At 35.1% G+C, this 14,694-nt stretch overlaps 1 protein-coding gene across 8 annotated transcripts in view; it reads right to left on the reverse strand.

Moving 5' to 3' along the window:
- Positions 1-14,694, reverse strand: part of LOC136030302 (zinc finger protein rotund-like) — a 257,373-nt gene that overhangs the window by 190,357 nt on the left and 52,322 nt on the right. The window contains exon 1 of one of the 8 annotated variants that reach the window (XM_065709184.1): positions 4,631-5,912. The exons of 4 other annotated variants lie outside the window; for them this stretch is intronic. The gene's annotated coding sequence lies outside the window, so the exon portion shown is untranslated. Of the gene's footprint in view, positions 1-4,454; positions 5,913-14,694 lie in introns of those variants that run through there. 3 more of the 8 variants (XM_065709182.1, XM_065709181.1, XM_065709185.1) reach the window with 3 other exon arrangements.

Below are 14,694 nucleotides of genomic sequence, written 5' to 3' on the forward strand. Positions count from 1 at the left end.
TCTAAAAGAAACTTGATGTATGTATGAGGTCCTATAAACAGGCAATCTTCATCACATACAGAGGCGTCAATTGAGAGGGGTATTTGCCTCCTAAATTACCCCTATATTTTGAGGAATACATTTTCAATACTTGTGTCTTATAGCCACCACACTCAAGTTCTGTAGAGAAGTGAAGTTTGGTTAATGTTAATGAAATAAAACAAAGTATGATGAAAATATAATACTTTATCAACAGAATTATTAAAACTATAACAAAGAATTATGGAAGGGGGGCCGCCCAGACCACATTATATTAAATACGCCACTTAAACTAACCAAAACACCAGCTAAACATTAAATTAAAATATTGCTACAATGTAGTTTCCCACCGAGACGAAGCTAATATCGTCTGGTACAAAGACCATGAAAACCGGTTATTGTCTCATGGTCGCGATATAAGATCTTGAATGTGGTGACTATAAGACAAAAGTACCCATTTCTTGTATATTCATTGAAAGGGAGCTTTTTTGGTACATTCACTGAGAAAAATTTGAGGAAATAACAAAATTGCCCCGCCCCCGAGATTTTGAGAAATACATTTACTCCTCCCACAAAACTTTCGTGAATTGACGTCAATGGGTGTTTAGTGGTTCTAGGCGTTTACCTCCTCCCTCAGAAAAATGCTCGCACCATAAAATACCACCGGAAAATAAGCATTAGAATATCAAATAAATGAAATTATTTATATATTACACATTTGTGGCAGAGAAAGAGTGACGGATAAAACAGGAAAACGTTTTGCGACATCACAGATAGTTCTTTTTTAGTTCTACTATTTATTTTAACTTCCAATTTGTCATCAGGGTTTGGTATCTCTCCATTTAGACAAGTTAATTTACACATACGAGTGCATCCTGATAATTTGTCCAGTTGCGTTCTAATATTTCTGTCATGGTTTTCACTTCAACCTTATTTTCAATAAAAACAGGTCGTTCATCAAAGCCAAGATTTCGCTCTTAATGCGATGGATTCCGTTGCCAGATTTTTTCAATAAAAGTATTGCAAGGTTCTCCGTTTATATGCAATTGCCGAAGACATAAGAATTTTTTCTGCGAAAGCGTTTGGAGGATCAAGGTTCTCAAAAGTTTACCAAGAAACTGGAATCAATTACAAAAAGAATCTTAATTGGTGTTGTTAATTTTTTTCTTATTGTTACAAAATGGGTGTCATGAAAAAAAGGATATGTGAAGGCTTGGAGTGTTCAGTATTGAGTTGTACCATGTCCATTATTTGACATCTTGACAATCAGTACTTTACTTCTTACTTGCTGCGCGACCAGATGTGAACGCCTCACCCCGTATCTAGAAGATTGCATGGTTGAGTCCCACTTGTCGCATTTTTATGCCAGCTCTTCAGCATACCAGAGCCAGCAGCTCTCCCGCTTTCTGCCAAAGTTTTGGAACTTAAAAATGGTGTCAAGGTCGTTCTTGACAGTTGCCCACCAAATCTTCAATTGATCGCCAAGACGTCTGCGCCAATCTGACAAAGGAGCAGCTAGGACTTTACGCTGAAACTTGACGTTTTTAGTGGATTCATGACCAAGTTCTAATTTGGGCAGTGGCTAAGAATTGTCGGTGGTTGTTGATGTGTTATAAAAAATGTATGATTTTCTTTCGGAGCAGCCGTGAAAGCTAATCCACTCGGCGTTTATTAGAAAGTCGTAATAATTCCCGTTGCAGAACGGCATATTCCAATTTTCTTTTGGATTTGGTTCATTTCAGTACCAAAGCTTGCTTATGATTATAAAATTAAGTTTATTTGCTCTATATTTTCAACCATAAGTCCTGTTTCATTTATTTTGACACAATAAACGATATTTGCATGCATAGACACAATATTTATGTTTAGCTGAACTTAGCACTGAGGTTTGTAACTGTCTTTCAGGTATAATTTTATACTTTGTCAAAAGCACAACAATATTTGTTTATGCATATTTTTTGCCCGCCTCAATTATATTTGTTATTGCTTTTATGTGTAGTTCCTTATCGGTTTAATGTCTGAATTGGGAAAGAAAAAAAGTAAGGTGGGAGCAGAAAGAATTCCTTGACTTTCGACGTCCTTGGCCCAACAGGGAAATGGTATAATTGCAAACAATTCCAGTAAATTTTACGATATGTTGCATTATTTCAACTTTCTAAATAATATAGAATAAATCAAAGTCACACTGGTATGTAAGCAGGAATCTAAGTCAATGGGGTTGGCTAAATTCATGGGGATGGACACACCTGTGGGATAGGAATTAGAATATAGAATAGAATAAAAACAGACAAATCATATGAGGAAATACAGAAAACTAGGAAATTTTGAGGAAGTCTGTCTTGTAAATGGTTCTTTCAAACTTAAAAGAAGAGAAGAGGAAAAAAGGAAAAAAAAATGTAAAATCTCTGTCCCACGTTATACCATTGTATGGTTTTCAATTGCTTGATCATCGGTCAAAAAAAAAAAAAAAAATGGCTGCGATGAATTGTGCATCCAATCTTCATTCTGATGTTGAGTCCAGACAAAAAGCTTTATATTCTATTCATTACTTTTAATACTTTTACGAACTATAAATTTTTTACGCGGCAATCTGCACATGAGTATTTTAATTTAATTTAACGCGGAAATAAGCCCTTTTGTCACCTAAAATTTTTTAGTTGAAGGTAGATTTCTTGACAAAATAAATTGGAAAGTAAAAAATACAGTGATAAAAATTAGAAAAAAAAATTCAGCAGTAGATGATGAAACTGACAAAATATCATCAGAACCGAATATACTGGTCTATTTATATAAAAATATACTCGTTCTACGTAAGTTTGTTTTGAAGAGGTAGGGGGAAACACACAGTAAAAAGGTACCTACAGTACCACGGACAAAACAATGATTATCGCTGTAATTCCCCAACTGAGCTTAAAATGTTTTTTATTGCCGGAAAGTGCTACTGTTAGAGCAAGCCGAATTGAAAACTAGCCGTCGGAATGATTTTCTTAATATCTGCGACAATGTGGTTTCCGCCGTTGCAGTCTTTCCATACTTTCTGTTGCAAGTATACAACTTTGTACCTCTGAATGTGCCTCCAGCACTGCCATGTGCAGTTGTAAAAGTCTACTTGTGTGCTACTACTTAGTTTTACAGTTTATTGCAGACTTTGAGTCGCTCTTAGAACGAAATATTAATGGAGGTACTGAGAGTTATTTTAATTTTTCCATAATACAATAATACAAAGTATAAAGAATATTAAGAGTTTGAAAACATAAAGCTAAGTAAACTTTGGAGGGTGTAAAGCTCCTCTAATGATGGATAAGAACTCTATTAAGCAAGGAAAACATTTCAAGAAATTATGGGGAAGGTATGTGACCTAGCCTAAGATTTTCCTACTACCTGTTGAAAATGTTCATTTCGAGGGTTAAAGTTACTTATAGCCTAGGATAGAATTCAGATCGGAAAAAAAAGACATACGCCATTATATTTTAGAGTCAATTTTCATTCCTGTAACAATCTTTGTATGACCTCTTTTGTAGTAAAAAAGAGTATTTCAAAACATTCCATTTTCATTCAAAACTGTTTCATATTATAATGGTTGTCACTGACAATTGCGTCTCACTCCCGCCCCTTCCCTAAAGAGGCCTACACTACATAGGCCTGCAAAAGTTCGCTGTTTTTTTTCGAGTTTTTTTTGCATAGCCTAAAGCTATATCTGGCCCCATTAGAGGGGCTTGAAATGCAAATGTGACGGATGGGATTATTATATTGAAAAGAGCATTGATTAGGGATTTGAATGGAATATTTCTGTTCTTCTACTATCTGATTACTATCTTTCAAGTAGCCTTGACCCTTTCCAAAAGCTACTTGAGACTTAGAAGAAGTGTCTTTTTCTAGACGCTTACACAGGGGCAGGACATCCTGGCGCCAGCCTCCAAGATCCTGTGATGTTGCTTTTTTTCACATTTTCGTGTATTCTCTGCACTGTTTTTTTTTTCAAGAAAAACAAAACAGCCCCCTCCTAAACAGAAATCTGGACATTGATATGGAGTAAATTATTCTGTGCTCTACGCACCAGATCTACATTCCGTAGCCTCTGCCCATACCTCTGATTGACTCTCGTCTTGAAATAACAAAGAAAATCATATACTTTTAGTCCAATCAATTTTTAGAATCTATAGACAAATAAAAGCAATGAACCTCATAACCAAGCCCTTCAACGCCTCCCTTGAAAAGCAATCATTATAGTCTACTTTTGATTCAATGCTCAGGAATAACTACAGACTTGCCTAAATGAGCCGGATAATATTTTATATATGTTATTATCGATCAATACCTCACGGTAGCATTGCCAACCGTTTTCATCTATTATTTCAGGAATTCAATATTGAGTGTAGCTTGGCCCGCATCTTAAAATGTCACTGCGTCTATTTTAGTATTTAAATAAGACCAACCTTTAAAAAAATCAATCATCAAGAAAGTCCATTTCTTTCATCACAATAAACATATTAACCCTCCGATTGGTTAATTATAATTCACCCCTGAAGGCACCATCACTTCACTATTTCTTATAAACTCTCCGCCGCAAGCAAAAGAGAATAAACCGACCCTTGTTTTTGTAGGCACCCACAGACTGTTTCCAATCCTCGATGTAAAGAAACTAACTCTAGCCAGTATGAGTCTTCTAGACTCAAAACACGACTAAAACGGCTTAGGCCAAGCGGCGCACAATCAAATTGATAGGCCTGCCAGAGTTTGGGCCAGTTAAAACTCTGGATGGTTGCCGAAGTTTAACTAGCTCGATATGGACGCCGACGGGCTTAACCCGCTTTGGTTACAGGGCACGAATCCAATATATGACGCTGTGAAAAAAAATGATAGATTTTTGATAACTACTATTATGGTGAATACTCGGTGATGGTATAGTATGAATATTTATCAAATCAAAAATGACATTTGCCTTTTTTTTCTTAGCTGGTCCGTGCAATTAAATTGAGAAGGAAAAGGTATTTCATAAACTATTACCTGTCTTTGGACCGCTATTTCTGAAAACTGCTAAAGCGTTACTTTGCGAAAATTTTAATATAGAATATAAAATCAGGCGGGAATTTGATTTTTTTTTTTTTTTTTTTAACCAGAAGAATTATTTCTTTTGTAAAAGAAAAGTTAACATAGGCTACTAATTGGCTGGTCATTTTTCGACCTACTGCTTGGCCAAGGAAATCAATTTATCCAGTGAAAGGAAACCTTGCTTATAGTTTTTTTACGTTAAGTAAGTTTTTTGAATTCGTCGTGACATTTGCTTAACGTAGGTTTTTTATGAAAGACAAAAGGAATTAAAACGTTAAAGAGCTTCCTTTTTAACTAAAATTTGTGAAAGCTATTAAAAAATAGGATTTAACATGTTATATTATACTGAACTTTCAAACGTTGGAAAAAAAGGAAATTTTTGCTGTTGCAAAAAAATATTAAAGTCCATTTCAGGTTTTACCCAAACATGACCATACCTTTATGCAACCGTGTACGCAAGGTTCAAGCCTGTTTTCCACCAAGATCGCGCGATTTTTACACTTTTTCTCTTTAATCCCTTATATGTTTTCAAGTATTTTGCCACCGGCGCAATTCACGAAAATTAGTGGGAGGGGCAAAGTATATTTTTATATATAAAGGGGGCAATCTATTGTCAATAAAAAATATCAAAAAGGGCATTTTGCAGTGAATTTACAAAAAAAGCTATTATTCAAAATCCAGGGGGGAGGGGCAAAAATATATAAAGGGGTAAATGACCATCCCTCCTCCCAAATTGATGCGAGTTCACATATTTTTGCATGAAAAACCGCCCTACCCTTTCGAATATTTGGTCACCCTGTAATAAACTCCTGTGTAGATGTACAGGAATTCGTTCTTTATGCCAAAATGTTTTTACTTTGAAATCAGACAGGATGATCCTGTTGATTGACAAAAAGTCATTATTGGGCCAAAAAGAGAATAAAAAAGGATTTGAGAAGCTATAATTAACCGCAGAATTAGTAAATGACATAGGTGTAAAAAAAAAGAACTATTGCTGCTTAAAGAAGCGGCACTTCGTTTCATGGACCTTCAGCTTGAAAGAGCAATGGGAGCCAGCCATTCTGTACTTTCGCACACCCTCACTGTTTGATCTCCCTAGATTTCTCTATGTACTTATATGGAGCTGGGTCAACTCTGGCTGAATTTACATAGTCGTGTGGTAGCTTAGTAACAATATATCGTCCGGGACAAAACGAAAGGGCCTATGTCGTATCTTCAAATGTTTAGCGAAAGTAAGGTTTTAAGCTTTCTGTGGAAATACTTTTGTCAAGAATTTTGATATGTGAAAAACCAAAAGAATGATCATTTATATCGGACTGATGTAGAATGGACACAATGCATAAAATTACGGCTGGTAAACTCTGACCTGAAGTCAGGGCCATATCCAGGATTTTTTTTCGGGGGTGGGAAGGGGGGTAAATGGATTTTTTTCAGGGGGGGGGGTGGGTTAGTACCAAAAAACATCAAACAACGCATACAAAATCTGTTTATATTCATTTGTGTTACGTTTTTACGAGTCGGACAAACATTTCAGGGGGGAGGGTCAAATCCCCTAACCATCCTGGATAAGGCCTTGCCTGAAGTTAATGAAAACTTTTGTCCAAATCTTGGTTAGTCTGGGCTATCTCCTATTAAGCAAATGTGCCACCCGCAAACGTAACTAGTGGATAGATATCCATCGGGAAAACTTTTCTCACCTCCTACTTTGTTTTCAACAAAAGTAGTTGGACACACCCTTTCGTTCTGGCCACGAAGATGCTTTTTAATAGACGAAGAACATGACACTGAAAAGAAAGAACAGTGACGTCAACTGGAGGGGGTATTTGCCCTATATATTTTTTGCCTCCCTAGATTGTGGCGTATATTTTTTCGGTATTTTCATTGAAAAAAATGCCTTTTTCGATATTTTAACTGAAAAACGGAAAAAAAATGTAAAACTGCCCCCTTAGATTAAAAAAATACACATTTTCCCCCGTCTAACATTTTTGTGATTTGGCACCACTGGAACAGGGCAAGGCAAGTCAGCTGCGTATATGTAGCTAGCTTTCCGTATTCGTCCGCAAAACATTTTACGCGTATAATACCAAAAACAACAAAAACACATAAAAATGTAAATTCTTCAAACCTTCCCCCTCTGCAATAATTGTTTTTTATACTTTACCTCCTGAATAAGTTTATTGGGTACCTTGGACCAATATGTTTTAATTAGTAAAAAATATGGATTTTACAGATAACCACCCTTTTTGGCATGGATTAAACATTAACCTACACGCGGATTTTTTTTCTTTTTTTTTAACAGCAAAGACGAAAGAAAAATAAACCAATAGGCTATGAAATTTAAGTGACTGAAGTTAATTAGTATAGGATACCGCTTAGTAGTTTTGTAACGATTACCTTAATTACCTTAATTTGCACTTCGGAGCAAATTAAGATCTGTAGATCTGTTGAATGCTCCTGAGTTGAATCGGTGATGTCTCATAGCAGGTATGAGCAGGACGGAATGTCCCACTCATACTTCCAGTCTTTCGTGGCCCACTCTTTATCCAGTGCCTTCTTGAATGCTTCGGGGGTGGGGGCTGAGACTGTTGCTTCGCACAGTTCATTCCAGGGGTTGACGACTCTGTTGGTGAAGAAACTTTTTCTGGCCCTGGTTCTGACTGACTGCTTGAACAGCTTCTTTGAGTGTCCTCTGGTGCACTGTGGGGGGCCTGGGTGGATGGGCAGGATCTTAGCATATGATGAGTTCAGCAATTTGCGGGTCATCATCATGTCGCTACGGTTGCGCCTGTACACGAGGGTAGGGAGGTTGAGAGCCCGTAAACGATCTTGATAAGGTTTGTCTCCAAGGTTTGTGATGGCCTTGGTTGCTCTCCTCTGGACTCCCTCAATTAGCCTGACATCTCCTTTGTATGTTGGGAAGGCAGCGCACATGCCAAAATCCAAAACGGGTCTGACTAGTGCCTTGTAAAGTTTCAGGAAAACTAGTGGGGATCTGCTGGTAACTGTTCTTTTGATCAGACCTAAGTTTGTGTTGGATCTTCAAGTTGACCATCTTCAAGTTGAGTTTCTATAAGGAAGAAGCATACTTCTTTGCATAGTTAGACACTCTAACCTGAGATACAAAGCGAATTGGTGTTTATAAGCAGTGTTTTTATCTATGTTTCAATTAGGGTCTTCAGAATCCTTACGCATAATGAATGAATCCATACATCTATCCAAAATACACCTAGTTACAAACTTAAAATACGGCTGCAACTACTACATTTCAGAATGAATGTTTCTTCTCTACCAAATATTTTCCTCTCCCTCCAATATCTCCTTTCCTTCTCTTATTGCCTAAGGGTTTTCTTTTGTCTTCATTTTCTTATTTAAGTGGGTACTAGTTTTACAGTCTTTAGGATGGGCTCGTAATAGTCTGCTTCTAAAATTGCATCTCCTCAGTGGTCACAAAAACAAATATAGAGGCTAATACAAAAAAGGAGCCAAGGTGGATATCGGTAGAGAAAAGTATATGTAACAATAAAAAAGGAAAGTATTTAAAAACATATCATCACAAGAAATCGTTGTCTTTTTTAAAGACTAGAATAAATTCCTAAGATCCTGTTTAAAAAGAAACTGGGAAAAGGTGATTTTCATAACCATGTTTCTTTAGAGGTACTCCCGCTTTCTCTGCCGTATTAACTATGAATCTTTTACTTTTTCAAAGACGTTTATAAAGACGTATTTAAGAGAAAGTTGTATAACGTACTCTATAACTGCTTATTCTGTATTATCAAAAATTAGACTTTTTACCCTAAATCCGTATATGAAGTGAGTTGTCCCCTCCGCAATCCCTCGCTCTTTACGCTAAAGCTTTTAATTGTTTTAAAAAGTAGAATTGTGGCAAAGACTCAAACTTTAGCGTAAAGAGCGAGGGATTGCGGAGGGGACAACTCATTTCATATACGGATTAATTTCTGTTCGTTTTAAGTTTTAATGTCGCTCCTTACTTTCAGCTAAAAAAATTAGTTTTTTTTATTTAATTTCTGAACGTTTTTGAATTAATGCATATTTGGTTTTGGCTCTACGCACATAAATTATTAAAATGAAATTTGTATATTAATTCTTTTTTTGGCTAAATGGCTTTCTCTTAGTTTTGATCAGACGATATTGAGAAATAAGGGGTGGAGAAGGAGGCCTAGTTGCCCTCCAATTTTTCGGTTACTTAAAAAGGCAACTAGAACTTTTAATTTTTAACGAACGTTTTTATTAGTAAAAAATATACGCAACTTAAGAATTAACTTACGTAACAAACTTTCATAACCTTATATTTTTATTATGTATACGAGAGGGTTTGTACCCTCGTTAATACCTCGCTCTTCACACTAAATCCTAAGTTTTGTCCCAATTCTTTAAGAATGACCCCTGAATCAGAAATGCCGTAGAATAAATAGTTGAAATTACTAAAAATACTTTAGCATAAAGAGCAAGGTATTTATCTCCTCCTAAATACCTCGCTCTTTATGCTAAAGTATTTTTAGAACCCCTCATGTGCGTAATAATCTCTGTTCGTTTTAAGTTTCAATGCTACTTCTTCCTTTCATTTGAAAAAACGTTTTCATGTTTATTTTTCATTGTTTTCTTATAGTAATGCTAGAGAATCCTGCGCCCTTGTCATTGAATTTTTCTTCCCCCATGACAGATTCCTCCAAGGAAAGATCCTCCAACATAGCCCCCTCTCCTCAGCCCCACCCCCAAACAAAATAAAATCCCCCTGAAAACGTCTGTACACTTCCCAATAACCATTACTATATGTAAACACTGGTCAAACTTTGTAACTTTCAGCCCCTCCCCCAGGGATTGTGGGGGAGTAAGTCATCCCCAAAGACATAGTTATTATGGTTTTCGACTATGTTGAACAAAATGGCTATCTCAAAATTTTGATCCGTTGACTTTGGGAAAAAAATGAGCGTGGGAGGGGGCCTAGATGCCCTCCAATTTTTTTGGTCACTTAAAAGGGCACTAGAACTTTTAATTTCCGTTAGAATGAGTCCTCTTGCGACATTCTAGGACCACTTGGTCGATACCTGGGGAAAAGAAAAAAAAAACAAAAAACAAACAAACAAATAAACACGCACCCGTGATTTGTCTTCTGGCAAAAAATACAAAATTCCACATTTTTGTAGATAGGAGCTTGAAACTTCTACAGTAGGGTTCTCTGATACGCTGAATCTGATGGTGTCATTTTCGTTAAGATCCTACGACTTTTAGGGGGGGTTCCCCCTATTTTCCTAAATAAGGCAAATTTTCTCAGGCTCGTAACTTTTGATGGGTAAGATTAAACTTGATGAAAATTATATATTTAAAATTAGCATTTAAATTCGATTCTTTTGATGTAGCTATTGATATCAAAATTGAATTTTTTAGAGTTTTGGTTACTATTGAGCCGGGTCGCTCCTTACTACAGTTCGTTACCACAAACTGTTTGACTAGATTCATCCATTACTAAAAAAAAAAAAAAAAAAAAAAAAAAAAAAAAAAAAAAAAAAAAAAAAAAAAAAAAAAAAAAAATTTGCATGCTTAACCAATGGTCCACGAAGCCCAGGCTCTAGTCTTTTGATTCTCTGCCTTCGGCCAGGAGTACTATGTGTGGTTGGGGGTAAATCATCCGACGCTTCTCATGTTTTTCCCTAGTTTCTCCAGGTACACATTTGGAGCTGGGTTGACTCTTGCTGAGCTTAGAGATTTTATCCACTAAACCCCATCCCAAACAATAAGAAACACCACCAATAAATCAACTCCCCCCAAAGAAGCTAGATTCAGAAATCGTTCCTAGATTCATCCATTATCTGTGTCCTGCAACATTACCACGGCCTGCAACATGCTTGGAAATTTTCCTGATAACTGCTTGTATGGTGCACTTTCAAATTAGATTAAAGTAAGACTGAACAAGAGTTGGTAAAAACTCAATTTTGCAATTAGTATTCTCACAGCAGAAAATTGACAGTCAGAAGAGCGATTGGAATGGTAAATTAGTCCATAAAAAAGGTGCAAGACATCAGAAAACCAGGATACGAATTTTTGCGACATTGCTAGATTATATCGCACTTTTTCGACTCTAATGAAATATAATTGCTTTTAAAGAATACTAAAGTTTTTTTTTTGTCACGGTTGTCCTTTTCTAAGTAAAGACTAAAATAGCAAAAAATAAGACCAAAACAGCAAGAAATATCTGACAGCTCTCACGTACGCAGTAGGATTCCCCACGCTTACCCCATGTGAAATCTCATGTTTTTTCGTAATATGATTTATTGTTTTTTTTCAGTTTTTATTGGGAATACCCCCCCATCCTCGTCTGGAGTAAATTCCAATATAGCTGCAAGTTTAAAAGTGCCTTCAAATAATCAACTTTTAAAATTGTAATAAACGCATAAGATGAAATACTAATAAATGATAGGATAAGAGAGCAGACCACAGGTAATTGACCAGGGGAAAAAAACAATCAGAGCTTCAGATACTTCGCTTAGGGAGAAGGGATCTGTGAGAGCAAACTGATCCCCGAGCCTAAGATTAGGGAAAATAAAGGAGATTCACCACAAATAATCACATGAGAACCCTCTCAATTAGCCTCTCAATCTATTTGAAAGAACCCTCTCAATCTATTGAAATTTACAAAAAATACATATAGTCGACGTAAATGCACCTTTTAAAGCTGAACACATCTTGATGCTTCCACCACTTTGGTGAAGATTCCCTTATCAACACATACTTTTGGATGTCTCTGTTCTAGGTTTGAAATCTTTTCGGCTAAAAAAAGCCCTTTTAATCTTTGCTTTTTGGGGGAATTTCTTAGTCTTCAGCCCACTTTAGATTTCACCTTTTCCCGTAATTTTTATGTCATCAACTGTACTTTTTTTTTTCTCTTTGAACAAAGCAATAAGAAAAATGTGTGCTGGCATTCAGGATATCAGCACTTTCCCTCCCATAAGACATATGCTAAATTTGTCTATAGAATGAAATATAGATTCTAATACATTTTAATGAAACCTAAATGAATAGTTTCTTCAATCTTCTTTGGAAAAAGAATAGATAGGGGCAGCAGATATTCAGATCTTGCCTTAAAAACAATGAAATGCACAAAAGTACCACAAATTGGTATTTTGATTTTAGGCATTAACTTGCGTGCCCATTTTTTAGGGGGAAAAACTAGGCAATTTGTCATTCAGTATCAGCTATTTATTCAGTGGCTAAACTACCAATCACAACAGGGTGGAAATAAATAAGGAAAACTAATAGAAAATCAAGGTAAAATATATAAAAAAAAAATGGGATCTTGAAGAACTCGTGCACACTGAATAAAGAAATGATTTTATTTTCCTTGAATTAGGAGAGTTTTATGTAGTATACAACTCACGAAGGGGGTGTAAGTTTCATAGGATTTTCCGAAAGACTTAGTGTAATATTTCTGCATGAACATATTTTAATGTTTCCCAAATATAATACTGAGCTGTTGGTTTTAAGTCGGTAGTTTCTCAGATTAAAGTCATCTTTAATCTGTCAGTTAAATTAATTGTCAGTTACACCATTGCCGATAGATTTTATTGTGACTTTTTTTTTAATAATATTCAATAGTAACCATATTTATGTGATTAATACGTTTGGGGGGTAAATGTTTGAAGTTTATCACGTGTGGGACCATACCCAGGATTTTGGATCCGAAGTGAGGGATTCAAGTTGTTCGGAACTGGAGTGTGGTTTCAAGCGTGAAGACGGTCTGTATCCAGGGTTTCGATTTTCATTTAGTCATACAAAGGCTAACTCTGAACCAGAAGTTAAAAACGAAAATAAATTAAAATTACAAAATCAAAAGGTTCTTTCAAGTGAATTAAAGAGTAACGTTACAACCTAAAATGAACAGGAATAATCGTGGTTACAGCGGTAGCTGAAACCTAGTAAAGGACAAGCCTCAGCACATAGTAACACAAAATTAATTATTTGAAAAATAACAGGAATGAAATAATAATTTCACCATTAAAATCACCATGACCAAAAACCGTATATATGGAACTTACAGTCCCATGGCTTGAACAACAAGGAAAATCACTTTATTTGTATGGGTAGAACTAATCTTATATACTAGGGGGGCTGCCGCCCCCAATACTCCCTGCAATTTAAACTGAAGCTTATATATATATATATATATATATATATATATATATATATATATATATATATATATATATATATATATATATATATATATATATATATATATATATATGTACATATATATATATATATATATATATATGTATATATGTATATATATATATATATATATATATATATATATATATATATATATATATATATATATATATATATATATATATATATATATATATATATATATATATATACATACATATATATATATATATATATATATATATATATATATATATATATATATATATATATATATACTAGCTGTTGGGGTGGCGCTTCGCGCCACCCCAACACCTAGTTGGTGGGGGCGCTTCGCGCCCCCCCCAAGCCCCCCCGCGCGCGTAAGTCGTTACGCGCCATAATAGTTACGCGCCATTGTAGTTGTGTCCCTATGTCCCACCTGTGAATATAGATATATATATATATATATGGTTTTAACTACGTAAAACTTGCGAATATACAACATTCTTTGCTGTCCCATTGTCTTTGCATATAAATAGATTGTCAGGTTATCCCCCTGTTTCCCCCGGTGTCCCCGTTGTAGTTGTGTCCCTGTGTCCCGGTCGTCATTTATATTCCCTGTGTCCCGGGTCCCGGTCATCATTTGTATCCCGGTGTCCCGGTCTGTATATACATTCGTTTTTTAGTTTTGTTTTTCTCCTTTATTTTTTTCCTTTTTTTTTCTTTTTTAGCTTATTTAGATTTTTAGATTTTTTAGTTTTTTTTATTAGTTTTTAGTTTTTATTTCTTTTTAGTTTTTTTGTCCCGGTCGTCATTTATATCCCCCTGTTTCCCCCGGTGTCCCCGTTGTAGTTGTGTCCCTGTGTCCCGGTCGTTATTTATATTCCCTGTGTCCCGGTCGTCATTTGTATCCCGGTGTACCGGTCTGTATATACATTCGTTTTTTAGTTTTGTTTTTCTCCTTTATTTTTTTCCTTTTTTTTTCTTTTTTAGTTTATTTAGATTTTTAGATTTTTTAGTTTTTTTATTAGTTTTTAGTTTTTTTTTCTTTTTAGTTTTTTTGTAGTTTTTACCTTCTTTTTAGTTTTGTTAATTTTTTTTTTTACTTGTGTCCTGGTCGTCATTTATACTCCCTGTGTCCCGGTGCTTTGTTGATTGCTAATCGAACATTCCTTTTGTCCTGGTCGCTTTCTCTTTGAGTGTCGTCATTTATTTTTTTCTTTTTTAGTTCTTTTAGTTTTTACCTTTTTTAGTTTTTTTTTAGTTTTTAGTTTTTTTAGTTTTTTACCTTTTTTTAGTTTTTTTAGTTTTTTAGCTTTTTTATTTTTTTTATTAGTTTTTAGTTTTTTTGTAGTTTTTGCCTTTTTTTTTAGTTTTTTGTCCTGGTCGCTTTCTCTTTGAGTGTCGTCATTTATTAGTTTTTTCCTTTTTTTTTTTAGTTTTTTATTGGTTTTT

Source organism: Artemia franciscana, chromosome 8 (genome assembly GCF_032884065.1).
Source record: "Artemia franciscana chromosome 8, ASM3288406v1, whole genome shotgun sequence".
Taxonomy (NCBI): Eukaryota; Metazoa; Arthropoda; class Branchiopoda; order Anostraca; family Artemiidae; genus Artemia; species Artemia franciscana.